The sequence below is a fragment of the Astatotilapia calliptera genome, chromosome 23 (assembly GCF_964374335.1).
Source record: "Astatotilapia calliptera chromosome 23, fAstCal68.1, whole genome shotgun sequence".
Taxonomy (NCBI): domain Eukaryota; kingdom Metazoa; phylum Chordata; class Actinopteri; order Cichliformes; family Cichlidae; genus Astatotilapia; species Astatotilapia calliptera.
The window spans coordinates 42922791-42939061 of NC_137443.1; the positions used below are offsets into that span (position 1 = coordinate 42922791).

Sequence of the window (16271 nt, forward strand, 5' to 3'; positions counted from 1 at the left end):
ACACACTGATACAGGAGAAGTTGTGATTGTTCTTTTCATTTGTCCTGTTGTGTAGTTTGGCTGTAGTGTGCCCCCCACCCACCCTCCTTTCAAGAAGCCAGCTGTATGATCGTCCACAAGAGAAGGAGTTAAAAGTGGGAGTCAAAACCTCCAACTTAAAGTGGAACATTAATGTCACACAAATGCAGACACAGACTCGGTGCCATTTTTATATTGTTAGATTCAGAGATTTTATTGAAGTTCTCAGTTATATTAGGGACATACAGAATGCTTTCTAATGGAATAAGAGGAGAGAGTGAAGCAACTGTGCCACCCTAAGGACCATGGAGTGGGATTAATGATGAGTTGTGCTCATTTGATACCAACTAATGTGTGTTGGGTGCATTGTGGGCGCCGCCCAGGAGCGAACCAAACCCCAAGACTGGCAATTGGGACATTGAATGTCACCTCTCTGGTGGGGAAGGAGGCTGAGTTAGTGCGTGAGGTTGAGAGGAACCGGCTAGATATAGTCAGGCTCACCTCAACACACGGCTTGGGCTCTGGAACCAGCCTCCTGGAGAGGGGCTCGACTCTGTCTCAGTCTGGAGTTGCCCCTGGTGAGAGGCGGCGGCCTGGGGTGGGTATCCTGGTGTCCCTTCAGCTTGCTGCCTGTATGTTGGGGTTCCTCCCAGTGGATGAGAGGGTTTGTTATCTGTGCCTCCGGGTTGGGGTTCAGAGTACCCAGCCTTCTTGGAGTCCCTGGGTGGGACACTGGAGGGTCCTACTGGGAGACTTAAATGCTCATGTGGGCAACAACAGTGAAAGCTGGAGGGGCGTGATTGGGAGGAATGGACCCCAGGACCTGAACCCGAGTGGTGTTTTGTTATTGAACTTCTGTGCAAACCACAGCTTGGCCATAACGAACACCATGTTCGAACATAAGAGTGTCCATAAGTGCACGTGGCACCAGGACACTCTAGACCACAGGTTGGTGATTTGTTGAGTCTTCTCAGTTTGTGCTAAATCATTGAGTTGATTCTCAGTACTGTTCATTACAGTTCCTGACCTGTTCTTTCCTGTACCTAGATTTCCTGGACGCGTCCCTGACCCTGTGTGGATTGCCTGTTGCTGGATTGGCATGAGAGTGTAACGGTGTGAGGGTGAGTGGCTGAAGAGACACAGACGATGCGACGAGGAGCACAGGCAGACAGGAGGGGACACAGCTGGAACTAATGGGCATAACGAGACACAAACCTACAAAGTAAAACAGGAAACTCACAGGCTGTTTCACAATACCAACTTGGGGACACGAACAGAACAGAAAGACACAGGTAGGGACAATAGAAACACTAAACACACAACTCAAACCCTAAGAACAAATACAAAACAGCAGAAACTGGAAAATAATATGGTATAATAATAATATGGTACATGGCACAGTTGCTGTTAGTGTCAAAAACTAAAATACAGGATCAAAACACATTAGATAGACATTTTTAATTGAAGGCCAATTCATGCATATGTTAAACTGTGTACTTAAAAATTTCTATCGATTAGACCACAGCATAAAGTGCCATTGTGCACTATAATAATACTACTAACAGAATAATACATTTCAGTCTACACACACGCACACATATACATTCAAATACATATATATACACACACACACATTTTCTCTCTTATTCACCCCCAAACCAACCTGATGCTTGTAGTATCTCCACAGCCATCAATTTTCTTTACTCTGCCATTTTCTCTTTTGATGTTTTTAATTTCATGACGGGAAAATCTGGAAATACTTTCATCACTGCCCGTGACATCTACCGAGAAATACTCAAAATTTTAATTGTGAAAAAAAAACAACAATTCTGCTCAATATAAAATTTCTGATGTTTATAATCTTGCATAAACAGTATGAAAAACAAAGAGCAATAAATAGATTTAAGTCTTTATGAACACCAGGTAACTTCTAACACTCAGTTGTTGAAATGGACATCGTGGATGAATAACTATGTGATATACCTTGTAAACATAGAGAACAAAATGGACAGGGTTAAAAATAACACTCCACTCTACAGTAAGGGCCAGAGCCATGTATATTCTTTTAAGCTGATGAATAACTGAAATAGGGAACATCTCTAGTTACTAGTTATTAGATATAGTCTGCTTCCAATGTGTGGGCAGCTGACTTCTTTTAACATCTGTTGGGCAATACTCAGTACATTCTATAAAAATGTTGTGGAGAGTCGCAACCTGTGTTATGCTAGTGCCACAGAGACTCAATAAAGTGAGTCCACAGGGTGGCCCTACAGTCTCGTAAGGTGCTGTCAGAGATGTGGATGTTTTCCAAGTTAACCACAATGCTGGACAATACATACCACCTGCATCATGATGTGCTAGCCATTCACCAGAGCGTGCTCAGTGAGAGAATGAGATTACTGATAATGCACCATTATGACACAGGAAATAATTCCCTACGGTGACTTGCTCTCTTTAAAGTATAAGTACTATCTGCAATCGCTGTGCAGCCTTAATATTTGCAAATCCTAAAAAGAGTATGTCACAAAATCTGCATGACTTAGGGCACCAAAGTATTAACCATATACTTAATTTGTGCAGTATACTGTGAAATTTAGAATTAAGATGTATTCATATCTATTACAGCTACTGTTATGGATGTGGATATTCTTCTGACCATGGCATGATGGCATGGCAAACAAGTAAGAAATTATATACAAATGTATATTATCATCACTTACCATCACCACTAATACTCCACAGCTGAAGCCATCCTTCTGCACTGGATGGGTCAAGACACCTCCCTTCCATTTAATGTCGACCCATTCTGTTTTTGCGTGGCGGGTTCTCCTCATTTTTAAGTAATCACTGCACATTATTACAAAGCAGAATACAATTTGGTATATGTCATATTTCCTAATTTAAAAAAAAAAGATATTTTACAGAATTAAAGAGAATTTTATTTATTTTTTATTTATTTATTTTTTGGCCTGTCTCGTTTGGCTCTTTTGCCATCAGAATTATTGTCTTAATAATTTGTTCACCTGATAATTTTTATAATAACCGTACTGATTTATTTTGCAAATGAGACCTGGCCAAGAGGATGCCAACAGAGAAACACGCATTGTGGGGCCAGGTACAAAAAGCTTCTACAAAAATGCAGTTGTAGTAAACTAACTTGTAAAGCCTATTTGCATATAACAAAATGTGTTGAAGCCTAAGTACCTGAATTTACGTGCAGCGAGTTTAGAGTCTTCCTCCTCTGATGAACTTGGGGCAGGATCAAGGAGATAAACAGTGTGATTCACTGCATTGATGAATTGTAGCAAAGATAAATCATTAAAACAATATTAATATATCGTCATTAAAAAAATACACAGGCTTTAAAGTTATAATCTTGTTGCTTACCAGAAACTTCCAGTGTACATTTTTAATGTTAACAAACGTGACAATGGCCTGCTACTGATCGAAGTTTACCTGTCAGAAAACATTTATGTATTTCTTACAGTTTGTGGAATTCTATTAGCATTCAATCAGTAATTCTTTCTAAATGTATTTGAACATAATTATATGGACATTGGACAGTCATCTTACGTTCCGCAAGCTTTGGCGAGAAAGCTGTGTCCGATCACCAAAGAAAATCAAGCCCGCTGTGTAATGGTTCATAATGTAGATCCCCTTTTGCTCCTTTTTTGCCAGACAATGAAAAAGCCCTTCAGTTACCTACGTAAAGAATTTTCATAAACACAAAGCTATGTAATTTATATAATTTAAATTGTGTTAATGATAAATAATTACATGATAATGTCCTTTTAATTGAATTACATTACACAGTCGAATTATTGTGGTTATGAGTGCTTAAATTAATCATTGATATACCTCGCCTGTTAGCCACAGGTGTGGTCGAAGGGTTCGCAAATCACTGTGGCGGATAATTATGGACGTACCATGGTTTGTTGAGGGAAGCACAGAAACCACAACCTCTGTGTCTCTTTTCTTCCACAAAGACAGGACCTCCTCATTAAAGAAAAACACACTTAACATACGATCTTACCAGCTATTGAACATGATCTTGTTATTTCTAACAAAGGTTTATGGACTGTTATTAACAATATGTCTTTGGAAAATTCATTCAAAATGTATCACTCCAAGTCTTGAATGGTAAATGAACTGGTTCTTATAAAGTGCTTTTCTACTCTTCTGAGCACTCAAAGCGATTTACACAACTTGTGCATTCACCCAAGCAGATTTTTCTAAGTGTGTTCTAAGTAACATTCACACACAATCGATGGATGCACTGGAGAGCAATTTATGGTTAGTATCTTGGATTTTTGGTATGCAGACTAGGAGAAGCCAGTAATCAAACCAGCAACCTTCAAATCAGTAGATGACCTGCTCTACCACCTGAGCTACAGCCACCCTTGAGCACTGGTAACTATATAAACTCAAAGCTGTAATGGCAACACTTGCAAAGTTAATTTTCCCATACTCTAACTATGTTCCCGAATGCTTTTTCCCATTCAGTTTCTACTGAGGAAAAAATATTTATTTATTTAGTTATTCCCAAAATTTACCATGTAATCACTGCATTCATTTTGAATTTTGGTGCCTCCCACTTAACACTAGGAGTCCCAGGCTTCTACCGTTCTACCTTTAAAAGCCGGAGAGCAGTCAAATGCTGGAAGTGGAAGATATGTATATTAGGTTGTTACCTAGGAATTCTGGAGGGAGGGGAGTGGGGGTGTGTCAGTTAAGGTTACAACTAGTCAACCAAAATCCTGGATATTCACATCGAATGAGTTGAACATGAATATCAACATGTAAATAAATAAGATTTGCCCTTCATACACGTGTCCATGACTGATTACTGTGTCATGGAAAGGATCTTCTATGGAAAAAGAAGGCATTACTATTACTTTGATGAATCCTTTATGTTAGCAGTTGTCAATCCTACCTGGAATTCTGGAGTTTCCAAGGTAACATCCTCAACTCTACCAGTCTGCACAGGGGAACTCGGGGCCATAGAGGAAGCAACCTATATAAATATCGTGTACAAGAAATACAAAAAATGTTATGCAAAATATTGGTCTTTATATATGAACGATAAATTTGCGCAACATTTTATACCGTCTTTGAAGATCTCCTGAAAGGAAATGGCTTGCGGAGTACTGTGTCACGGTCCTGAGTCTGTGGGCTCTGTGTTTTTCTGTTTGTATTAGTTATCTTTGTTTTCATGATGTGTTTTGATTCTCTTGGGTTTGATTTCTGTCACTGTATCCCCTAGTTTAGTCCATGCCTGTTCAGTTTCCTGTTTTACTTTGAAAGTCTGTGTACTATGTCAATGTGTTGAGTTTTGCCTCCCCTTGTCTTGTCATGTCTGATGAGTCCCAGCTGTGTTCTCCTCCTGTTTCACATTCCCAAATCACTTCAGCCCTGTGTTTTTCCCTGCCAGTTGTTGCGTCCTCCACGTTTGTTGTGTGTGTATCCATGGTCGTCTACCTTCAGCATTTCCTGTCTAGTTAGTTTAAGTTGTTGTTTATGTATCGTCCAAAGGTGACTCTCCAGCAAATAAAGCCGTCGTTTAAGTTAATGTTTTGTCTCCGAGTCCTGCACGTGGGTCCAGCCACTGACAGCCACACAACTCATCGTGACATACTGTTACATATCTCCTCTTCTTTTTTTGGCGACGTTCCTTCCATTTTTCTTCGTCCACTCTAAATTTCTGAACCAAAAATATGAGTCATTGAACATTGTTTAGGAATTACAAGTGAAAGGCTGTGACAACATTTTCCTTAATTTACAATAAACCAAAACACACAAAAATGTCCAGTAAGACACACAGGTGCAACCAAGCTACAGTGGGGCAAAAAAGTATTTAGTCAGCCACCGATTGTGCAAGTTCCCCCACCTAAAATGATTATTCGTAAATTAGGGTGGAAAATAAGTATTTGGTCAATAACAAAAATACAACTCAATACTGTGTAACATAACCTTTGTTGGCAATAACAGAGGTCAAACGTTTACTATAGGTCTTTACCAGGTTTGCACACACAGTAGCTGGTATTTTGGCCCATTCCTCCATGCAGATCTTCTCGAGAGCAGTGATGTTTTGGGGCTGTCGCCGAGCAACACGGACTTTCAACTCCCGTCACAGATTTTCTATGGGGTTGAGGTCTGGAGACTGGCTAGGCCACTCCAGGACTTTCAAATGCTTCTTACGGAGCCACTCCTTTGTTGCCCGGGCGGTGTGTTTTGGATCATTGTCATGTTGGAAGACCCAGCCTCGTTTCATCTTCAAAGTTCTCACTGATGGAAGGAGGTTTTGGCTCAAAATCTCACGATACATGGCCCCATTCATTCTGTCCTTAACACGGATCAGTCGTCCTGTCCCCTTGGCAGAAAAACAGCCCCATAGCATGATGTTTCCACCCCCATGCTTCACAGTAGGTATGGTGTTCTTGGGATGCAACTCAGTATTCTTCTTCCTCCAAACACGACGAGTTGAGTTTATACCAAAAAGTTCTACTTTGGTTTCATCTGACCACATGACATTCTCCCAATCCTCTGCTGTATCATCCATGTGCTCTCTGGCAAACTTCAGACGGGCCTGGACATGCACTGGCTTCAGCAGCGGAACACGTCTGGCACTGCGGGATTTGATTCCCTGCCGTTGTAGTGTGTTACTGATGGTGACCTTTGTTACTTTGGTCCCAGCTCTCTGCAGGTCATTCACCAGGTCCCCCCGTGTGGTTCTGGGATCTTTGCTCACCGTTCTCATGATCATTTTGACCCCACGGGATGAGATCTTGCGTGGAGCCCCAGATCGAGGGAGATTATCAGTGGTCTTGTATGTCTTCCATTTTCTGATGATTGCTCCCACAGTTGATTTTTTCACACCAAGCTGCTTGCCTATTGTAGATTCACTCTTCCCAGTCTGGTGCAGGTCTACAATACTTTTCCTGGTGTCCTTCGAAAGCTCTTTGGTCTTGGCCATGGCGGAGTTTGGAGTCTGACTGTTTGAGGCTGTGGACAGGTGTCTTTTATACAGATGATGAGTTCAAACAGGTGCCATTCATACAGGTAACGAGTGGGGGACAGAAAAGCTTCTTACAGAAGACGTTACAGGTCTGTGAGAGCCAGAGATTGTCCTTGTTTGAGGTGACCAAATACTTATTTTCCACCCTAATTTACGAATAAATTCTTTACAAATCCTACCATGTGAATTCATGGATTTTTTTTTCACATTCTGTCTCTCACAGTTGAAGTGTACCTCTGGTGCAAATTACTGACCTCTGTCATCATTTTAAGTGGGGGAACTTGCACAATCGGTGGCTGACTAAATACTTTTTTGCCCCACTGTATAACATCACAATGTGGGGCACCTCAATATCCCACCACATCAAGAAGACTTTTTTTTAATGTTCCATTTTGAAACGGCAAAGCATTGATGGACATCAGCCAGTCATTTTGCAAACCTTTCTTTGAAGCATTCTTTTTGAGTCTTCGTACTCCTTCAGCAGCGCTGTGTGACTGATTTGATACTGGACAACAAAGTCATCCAGCCTGGTGAGCCTTCCCGAATGTAGACGGATATGTTTCAGATCCCACTGGCTCTTCTCCATTATCCCCTGCGTTTTATTATTCTCAGTAATATTATGAAAAATCAAATTAAGAAATCATTAAATGTGATTTTTTTTTTAAAGATACACATTGTTGTTGTGTGCAATGTTGTATGATCTGCAATACAGATGACTCCTCTGGACCCGCCGTTTCTCAATCACACCACACAAATATGTATATATACTAAAAATCATGTGTCTTACTTGTCTCTTGATCTTTCTTAAGGCATTGTATTTGTTGTGGTACTGCTCATACATTTTCCCAGTGCCATGTCTTCAAAGGTCACCTTTGGATTTTGAAGATTAGAATAATATTGATGTGTGTAATTTCATTTTATAAACTAATTACTTGTCTACTTTAAAATGGCTTACCTAACATTATTGCAGACCATAATCCAGAAAAAGGAAGAAGATATTTGCTGATGTGCTCCATGAGCCCCTTGCTGTAGTAAGGGTTTGCCTCACCATCCATCTCCAATGATGTGTTGGAAATGAGCTTCTTAAAATGTCTCCCAAAGAGGTTGTTTCCCTTGACTCCCTAGCCAACAGACAAAACAGAATAATTATGTGATTTGAACATTGTGTGCACTCATCTTTCATATCTATAATCTAAAAACCCAACATTATGTTGTATAAAACATTTAAAATTACTTGTGACTTGTGATTATTATAGAATAGAATAGAATAGAATAGAATAGAATAGAATTCAACTTTATTGTCATTGCACATGCACAGGTACAGGGCAACGAAATGCAGTTTGCATCCATCCAGAAGTGCTTTAGTGATATAGATATATTACAATATATATTAGCAATAATATAGATATGTGAGTATATTACAGAAATGGGTCTATTATGGTATGTTATAATGTACACGGTATGAAGTATGTTGTGAATATTCTATAACTATAAGTATGTACAGGCTGTAGTGAGTACAAGCTATGTACAGGATATGAACAGGATATAAATATGAAAAACTATACAGAATATGAAATAAATAACTTTACAGAATCTGAGATATACAGCTATACAGAAATGGGAACTATGCAAGTTGTAAACAGTTGTAGGATTAAAAATTATCGAATGTACAGAATGATTATTTACACAGAGCTATACAGTAGTGCAGTTAAGATAAGTGAGGGTGTAGACAGTTTCTACAGAGGCTATATAAAGTGCTAGTGGTTGTGAGTGGTGGTTCAGTCCATGTTATTATTGTGTTTGAGGGTACAGTTATTATGCTATTCCAAAGTATTTAAAAAGATATATAAGAGGCAAAAGTTTAGCCTTTAGTTTTAATAAAAATTGACTTCAGTTTACCTTCAGGTCCTCATCAGCTTTTGAGTTTCTGTCATTGCCATCAACATCAACATTGGCTTTCTGCATCAACAACTGAAGGTTGTGAAAATGTTTATCGACATTCTCACCACTACACGGACTCCCAAAAACAACTGCAGCACTTTGAACCATGTCAGTGAGGTCTTTTAAGGAAGTTGCAGTAGTGAAGACTCCAAAAGTGTGCATTGCAAGATGGTAGTTCTTTGGTGCACTGCAGTTAAAGAAAAAATTGTCTTTAAGTGTTTCCAAAACAGTAATAATGTTTTCCCAAATTGAAAAATGAAATGCCATGTCACATGTCACAATAAAAAACAAACAAGTGAATACCATATTAAAAGGACTACACTTTAGAGATGGCACGATACCACTTTTTTATGTCCGATACCGATACCGATATCATAAATTTGGATATCTGCCGATACCGATATGAATCCGATATAGTGTTTTTTAATCAACAAAACTGTTTTTTTTTTAAATATCTTGCTGCATTTTGTATAAGTTCATACTCAAGTTTAAAACAACAACTACACTAAAGCTATTCTGTTATACCTGTATGCAAAAAAAAATATTTCATAGTTCAGCAATACTGATCAATCTAATAAACTTAAACCTACACCATCCTCCCTATTCTGGTATTTTAAAGAGTACTTAGCATAAATATTAAGCAGCCTAACTAATAGGGTTCCAACTCCCAGCAACAACAAAAATAAATAAATAAAAAATAGGGAACCACCCCTCACGCTCCACCTCATGATGCTTAATCGACGTAACCAACCTTAATTTGATGCAGTGTGAAAAAAAATGCACAGAAATCAATTATTTTTCAAGAAATATTAAATAGATTCAACATCTTTCTTCAACAAAATTGCAGACTGCACAGATGGCTTACTAGGGTATATATATTAGACTTAATAGTTACTATATACAGTAATGGACTTCTATTTATTTTGCATCAAATTAAAACTTTGGGTGTCAGATAATTATTTATTAAAAGCTAGACATTTTAAATGAGAATAAGAAAGAAAAGTATGTCTTTGTGCCCCCTTTTCCCTGTTAATGCCCTATCGGCCCCCCTGGCTAAACTTTGCTAGATCCGCCCCTGCACAGTTACCAGCGTCAGCTACGTAGAAAAAGATCCTCGAGTAGAAAGTAATATTAAATAAATTCTAACAACAGCTGATCAAGCTTAAACGTGCTGCTGTTGTTCAGCCGCTGGTTTCCTCTTTCTGGTGCAAAGTGGGCCAAAAGCAAACTAGAGACACGGACTCGCGACAGAAAAGCCGATCAGCTGATCGTTAAGCAGTTTCATGATTGAAGTAGCAGCAAGAAGAGGCAGTCGCTCCATATATCGTTTGTTAAGCTTAATGCAGGAATGCTTTACAAACATTCAGAGATGGACTTACACACTTGCTTTACTTCTCTCGGGATAACTTTGTCGGAGATGAAATGCCGGGTTGCTAGCGAAGCTCCAAATGCTATCCAGACCACCGACAGGTCCCGCATGCCACAGCCGCTCTATCACGTGATGCATACTGCTCCGACGTGCTAACGTTCTGAGGTGAGTTACGGCGTGTTGCAAGTTTTGTGAGGTGCTTTCGTGATATTTAATGGATCGGATTACATTTTTTATTTTTCTCCGATATCCGGTCCAGTAATTTAGGTCAGTATCGGACCGATACCGATACGTAATATCGGATCGGTCCATCTCTACTACACTTACTACTTTTTACAGATCTCCTTGGCATTCTTCATAACATGACTAAGGCATCTGTGAAGAATTGGAACCTCGAAGTCTTCCTTGTTTCCTTTCCCCGAAGCGATGTTATAATAACGATTTATTGTGTCAGAGAGATTTTTTTTGCAAAAGCTAAACAGATAGCTTGCATTAGGACCATAGATCCATCACACATAAGCATTAAAGGTGAACGCATGGCTTTGCGCCCAAAGGCCCTTGCAACATCAGTCAGAAATGCTTCCAAAAAACATGTAACTGAGGCAGTGGTATGGTCACATGTTAAATATGTAGCCACTGGTAGGGGAGAGGATGTTTTCCGTGGATTTCTTACTACAAGTTCGTAAACATAGAAAGGAGGCGAACCCTTTCTTTTTTTCATGATACTTCCTGTAGCATCCAAATAAAGTATGTCCTCCCGACAGCGGCTCTGGAAAATCTCAATGCTCCTGGAAGACCATAAAAAAACACCTTTTGGATGTAACATCACTTTCTGCAATACATCCTCTGGGTTGTTCTTCTTGTTTGCCACCATTAACTGGAGACTCATAATCTCATTATGATGAAGACGACTTTTCTTTCGGATTTCCAAGGCTATGTTTCTCAACACTTGAGGAGTTGGAACTTCATCTCTACAGCCCGATTGCACAACATCATCATCCATTTTGCTCATTGTTTCCAGATACATGGCTCTAGGTAATTGCTTTTCCAATTCATGGCCAATTTTATCTCTCTTATGAGCTCTTACAGGTCTTCTTCTTAGTTCATAGTGGTTGTGCACACACTCGAGACCTTGAAAATTGACTTTTGCCTTTAGATCGTCTTCATTATCTACAGTGACAGTGACAGTGACTGGACAATCCTCAAAACTGCAGTAACCCAGACACCAGAAGAAAGGGCCCTTTCTTACTGAGTCCAAAGCCTTGACTCTGTGCCTTTTGAAGGCAAAGGAACAATATGGAAACACTGTCCGTATTCCGTCTGAAATCAGATTTGTCCACTGTAGTCCCTTGTATCCTCTTTGGGATCTCTTATTTTTTATATTAGTCCATTCTTTCCTTTTCAGGAAAAAAAAAATTGTTGCAAGTGGGACCCTGATTCTTATGAATCCATCATCAGATGAGTTGCTGTTAGGCTAAAAAAGAGGAAAAATTTATTTTGTGAGAAAACATTTTGTCCATGTTACATAACTACCGTAATATCAGTAAATATACCTGAAATACTTGTGTATTTTAAGTATATTAACAACCAGTGTTTCTAATGTCAGAATATATAGCAAAAATTCATGTTGAGAAGTGTCATGAAATATAAATTTCATTCTATGTTACAACATTTGATAAAATTCTTTATTTAATTGTATATTGTGTTTTTAAAAATATTTTTTATGTAACATAAAGTGGTCATTTAAACAATGATCCTAGCGCCAATCATAACTTATGTGAAAGCATTTTTAATGACTGACCTGCTCAGGAGACAGCTGTCCATCCTCCTGCAAGGAGATGTCCGGTGACAGAGAAGCGGCAGCTGATAGTTCTTCTGGTTGCTATTACATGAGTTGAGAGGTGTAACTTTAGTGTAATTACATGGAAGTGTTAAGGAGAAATTATGAAAGTACAGACAGACTGACCTGCGCAGGAGACAGCTGTCCATCTTCCTGCGAGGAGATGTCCGGTGACAGAGAAGCGGCAGCTGATAGTTCTTCCTGTTGAAAATGACATTACCCGTAACAATATTAATTTTAGGGATAATTTCAACAGTAACACATTGACTAAAATTTGGTATACCAACATATTTGATATCAAACACATAGAATTTTATTTATGGAACCTGCTCTGGTGGCTTTTGTCCATTATCTGAATCCCCTTTGACTGGTATAGACAAGTTCTGTAGAGAACAGGCATACATTTTTAATAAATTTGATTTTAACTAAATAATTTAATACAATATATTTTTTTAAAAAATAAGTGAAAAGAACTAACCTGACGAAATGCATCACAAATTCTGTAGCGGTTATTTTGATTATTCTGAATACCAAGTGTCAGGCAAACTTGACCCCAGGGGCCTTCTTTATGAAGTGCATGGTCCTCCAGTTGGATGCCATGTTTTTTCAGCTGTTCCACAGTTTCAATAATTTCATTGATTGTAATCGTTTTATTTTTGTTCTAAAACAGAAGATTTAGCATTTTCAGTTTTATTTTTCGTGGAAAATGTATATGAAAGAAAAGAAGAAAAAAATACATACCCCAAATAAGCATCTGGACCAGCCGGCGAGCACTGTGAGGGTCATGTTTTTTGACTTTTCCAGTGCTTTCAACACCATCAGGCCGACCCTCCTGGGTGATAAGTTAGCAGCGATGCAGGTGGATGCTTCTCTGGTGTCCTGGATTGTTGATTACCTGACAGGAAGACCACAATATGTACGTCTCCCACAGTGTGTGTCTGACAAGGTGATTAGCAACACAGGGGCACCACAGGGGACTGTCCTCTCCCCCTTCCTCTTCACCCTCTACACCACAGACTTCAGCCACTGCACAGAGACCTGCCATCTTCAGAAGTTTTCTGATGACTCTGCGGTGGTTGGATGCATCAGCAGGGATGATGAGACAGAGTACCGGGCTGTGGTCGACTCCTTTGTCACGTGGTGTGAGCAGAATCATCTGCAGCTCAACGTGGCAAAGACCAAGGAACTGATCGTGGACTTCAGGAAGACCAGGAAACACTTGACCCCTGTTTCAATCCAGGGGGTCAGTGTTGACATTGTGGAGGACTATAAATACCTTGGAGTACACATTGACAATAAACTGGACTGGGCTAAAAACACCACAGCACTTTACAGGAAGGGCCAGAGTCGTCTCTATTTTTTGAGGCGACTGAGGTCCTTCAACATCTGCCAGAAAATGCTGAGGATTTTCTATGAGTCTGTGGTGGCCAGTGCGATCCTCTATGCTGTTGCATGCTGGGGGAGCAGGCTGAGGGTCGCAGATGCCAACAGACTTAATAAACTGATCCGTAAGGCCAGCAATGTTGTGGGGATGGAGCTGGACTCCCTCAAGGTGGTGTCGGAGAGGCGGATGCTGTCCAAGATAAAGACAATGTTGGATAACACCTCCCACCCACTCCATGACATGTTGGTCAGTCACAGGAGCTCGTTCAGTGAGAGACTGAGATTACCGAAAAGCACCACTGAACGACACAGGAAATCATTCCTGCCTGTGGCCATCTCCCTGTACAACGCATCCACTTAACACACTGTTTGCTGCTACAACTACACATGTTTCTTTTCCAAATATTTATTTATAAGTGACTTATGTATGTATGTATGTATATATATGTATATATTGTACTATTCTTAGTTAGTGTATTGTCTGTCTTGTCTTAATGTTGGTTTAAAATGGAGCACTGTAACAAAAAATAATTTCCCCCAGGGATCAATAAAGTATTCTGATTCTGATTCTGATTCTGATTCTAAGCAGAAGCGGTAGACTCTAAGTGTAAAAAAGAAATCATTACATTGTCATTTATATCATTGAAATCATAACATTTTATAAAGAATATGTATAATATTCTCAATGAATTGAGAACAATTTTAAATCGGTGCCACTAATTACAAAACTATCAACTTTGTTTCTATTCAAGTACTATTTGAACATGTTTTTGTGAAATGCAATGCCCCTGAAGAAAATGTGCAGCACTTGATGTTAAAAAGCCATTGCCTGTTAGCAACAGATGTGCCTGTTATAGAACACGTGTTAATTAATTTCTGCCGTATGCTACAACTTTGCCTGAGTCCTGTGCGCAAATCTTTTTTTGTTTTTGCTCATAGCGAAGCCTGTTATCGAAAAAATATGGTGAAATAAATGTAATTTTAAGTGTTACACATAAGAAAAAAGACATTTTTACAATCAGAAATAAACTAGCTAATATCTTAGGCTAGGCTACAAGTAGGGATGGGTATCGTTTAGGTTTTATCCGATACCGGTGCCAAATCGGTACTTTTGAAACGGTGCCGGTGCTCAAACGGTGCTCAAACCGGTGCTTAAAGAATGGAGAACATAAAATTGGTCCAAAAACCACTCATGTTCAGCTGGTTTTTTGTAAAAAGATAACAATGTTAGCCTTTTCTACAGCTATGGGGCATATATGGTATCACTCTTGGCTGGAAGCAGTGCTTAAACAATGGAAAAAACACAAACTTTGTCCAAAAACCTCTCATGTTTAGCTGTTTTCCACTTTTTCTTTGGTCATTTTAGCCTTTTTGGCCAGGGTGAAGGGAGCATCTGCCATCAAACAAGAAGACAGCCGCATGTAGCTATGATGATGTTTGCTAGTTCACCTTACGTGCATTAATGTAATAACGTGGTTAGCCTACTCAAAGTAAATTACACACGAACAACATTAAGCTACTCACGCAGAGAAGAACGGCTGCTGCTGCATCATCATCCTCATCATTTCTGCTACACTGGCAGGGCTAGGGGCCAGGACTCTACTCTTCGGGTTTTTGGGGATGTTGCTAAATCCGGGTCCGATAACAGGCACCACACCCGCAGTAGATGCGCTCGGTGTGAGGTCTCGCAGCAAGCTATCAAATACGGCGCATTTCTCGGCTTTTAAAAAAAACGCTATGCGTCGCCAGGTGTTTCATCAGATTCGAGGTGTTACCTCCTTTGACAGTATCACAGTATCAACTTAAAGCACTTGTTGCAGGCTGCTGAGTTTGCATATTTTGCTGTGAAGTACAGCCAGACTTTTGACCGCTTCGTCTTGGGCATTTTTAATCTGTAGCTCTGCTCTAAAAGAACGTACGTACCTGGACCCGCCTACTATCCTCAGAAACATAAAATGATTGGCTAGAAGTGTATCACAGCTCAGGAAAAAAAAGCACCGAAATAAAGCACTGAAATGTGCGCTGCTTTTCGGTCTGGTTACTACCGTTTATGACACCGGTACCCATCCCTAGCTACAAGACTTGATTACTCAATTACATGTAATTGGAGATGAACTACTTTGTTAGCAAATTTTAAAAGTTAATATTTAAAGTTTATACTTAAAAAACGAACTCACCCCTTCTCCTTCTTCGGCATTTTTTCTGCACAAGACTTTTATGTTCAAAATGACATGTTTTCACCTCTAGTATTTGGAATGTCGACAGAGTCAGACACTCAAAGCTCGCATGTCCAGTAGTGGGCGGTATAGGCTCTCCAACAGATTTTGTTTTTTTCAAGTGGACCATTATGGCTTTGCAATATTGCTCCACTTGATTAAAATTTTAAAATATCTCTATTTATTCAATCATTTTATTGTAAAATTTAAATTTGCAGTTATTATCAAAGGAATACACATAAGTGGTTGATAGGAAATATTAAGACTTAGACAAGAGACGTTCAAAAGATGGGGAAAAACAGAGGGGATGTGGGACGGTGACACAAGACAGTAAATTCCATTGGATTACCTACTGGAAGAAAAAAACAGAAAAGAAAACAAGCAAAAATATAACACAATACACAACAGCAAGTATCACATCCACAACCTAGATAAGTATAAGTAACAGTAGAGAATAAATATTGGTGTCAGCACGGCCCCTGCCAAGAA

General features: G+C 39.5%; 1 protein-coding gene and 2 long non-coding RNA genes across 7 annotated transcripts in view; 1 reads left to right on the forward strand and 2 right to left on the reverse strand.

The window, feature by feature from the left end:
* The window catches only part of LOC145423962 (protein NLRC3-like), a 197522-nt gene that overhangs the window by 75455 nt on the left and 105796 nt on the right, over window positions 1-16271 (forward strand). The gene's annotated exons all lie outside the window — the stretch shown is intronic.
* Window positions 1421-3710, reverse strand: LOC145424000 (uncharacterized). Its single transcript, XR_013904948.1, has 4 exons — window positions 3592-3710; window positions 3223-3474; window positions 2739-2865; window positions 1421-1799 (listed from the first exon to the last, which is right to left on the reverse strand). It is a non-coding gene; the product is annotated as an uncharacterized LOC145424000 (long non-coding RNA).
* On the reverse strand, window positions 12315-12844 carry LOC145424021 (uncharacterized). Its single transcript, XR_013904972.1, has 3 exons — window positions 12662-12844; window positions 12510-12566; window positions 12315-12384 (listed from the first exon to the last, which is right to left on the reverse strand). It is a non-coding gene; the product is annotated as an uncharacterized LOC145424021 (long non-coding RNA).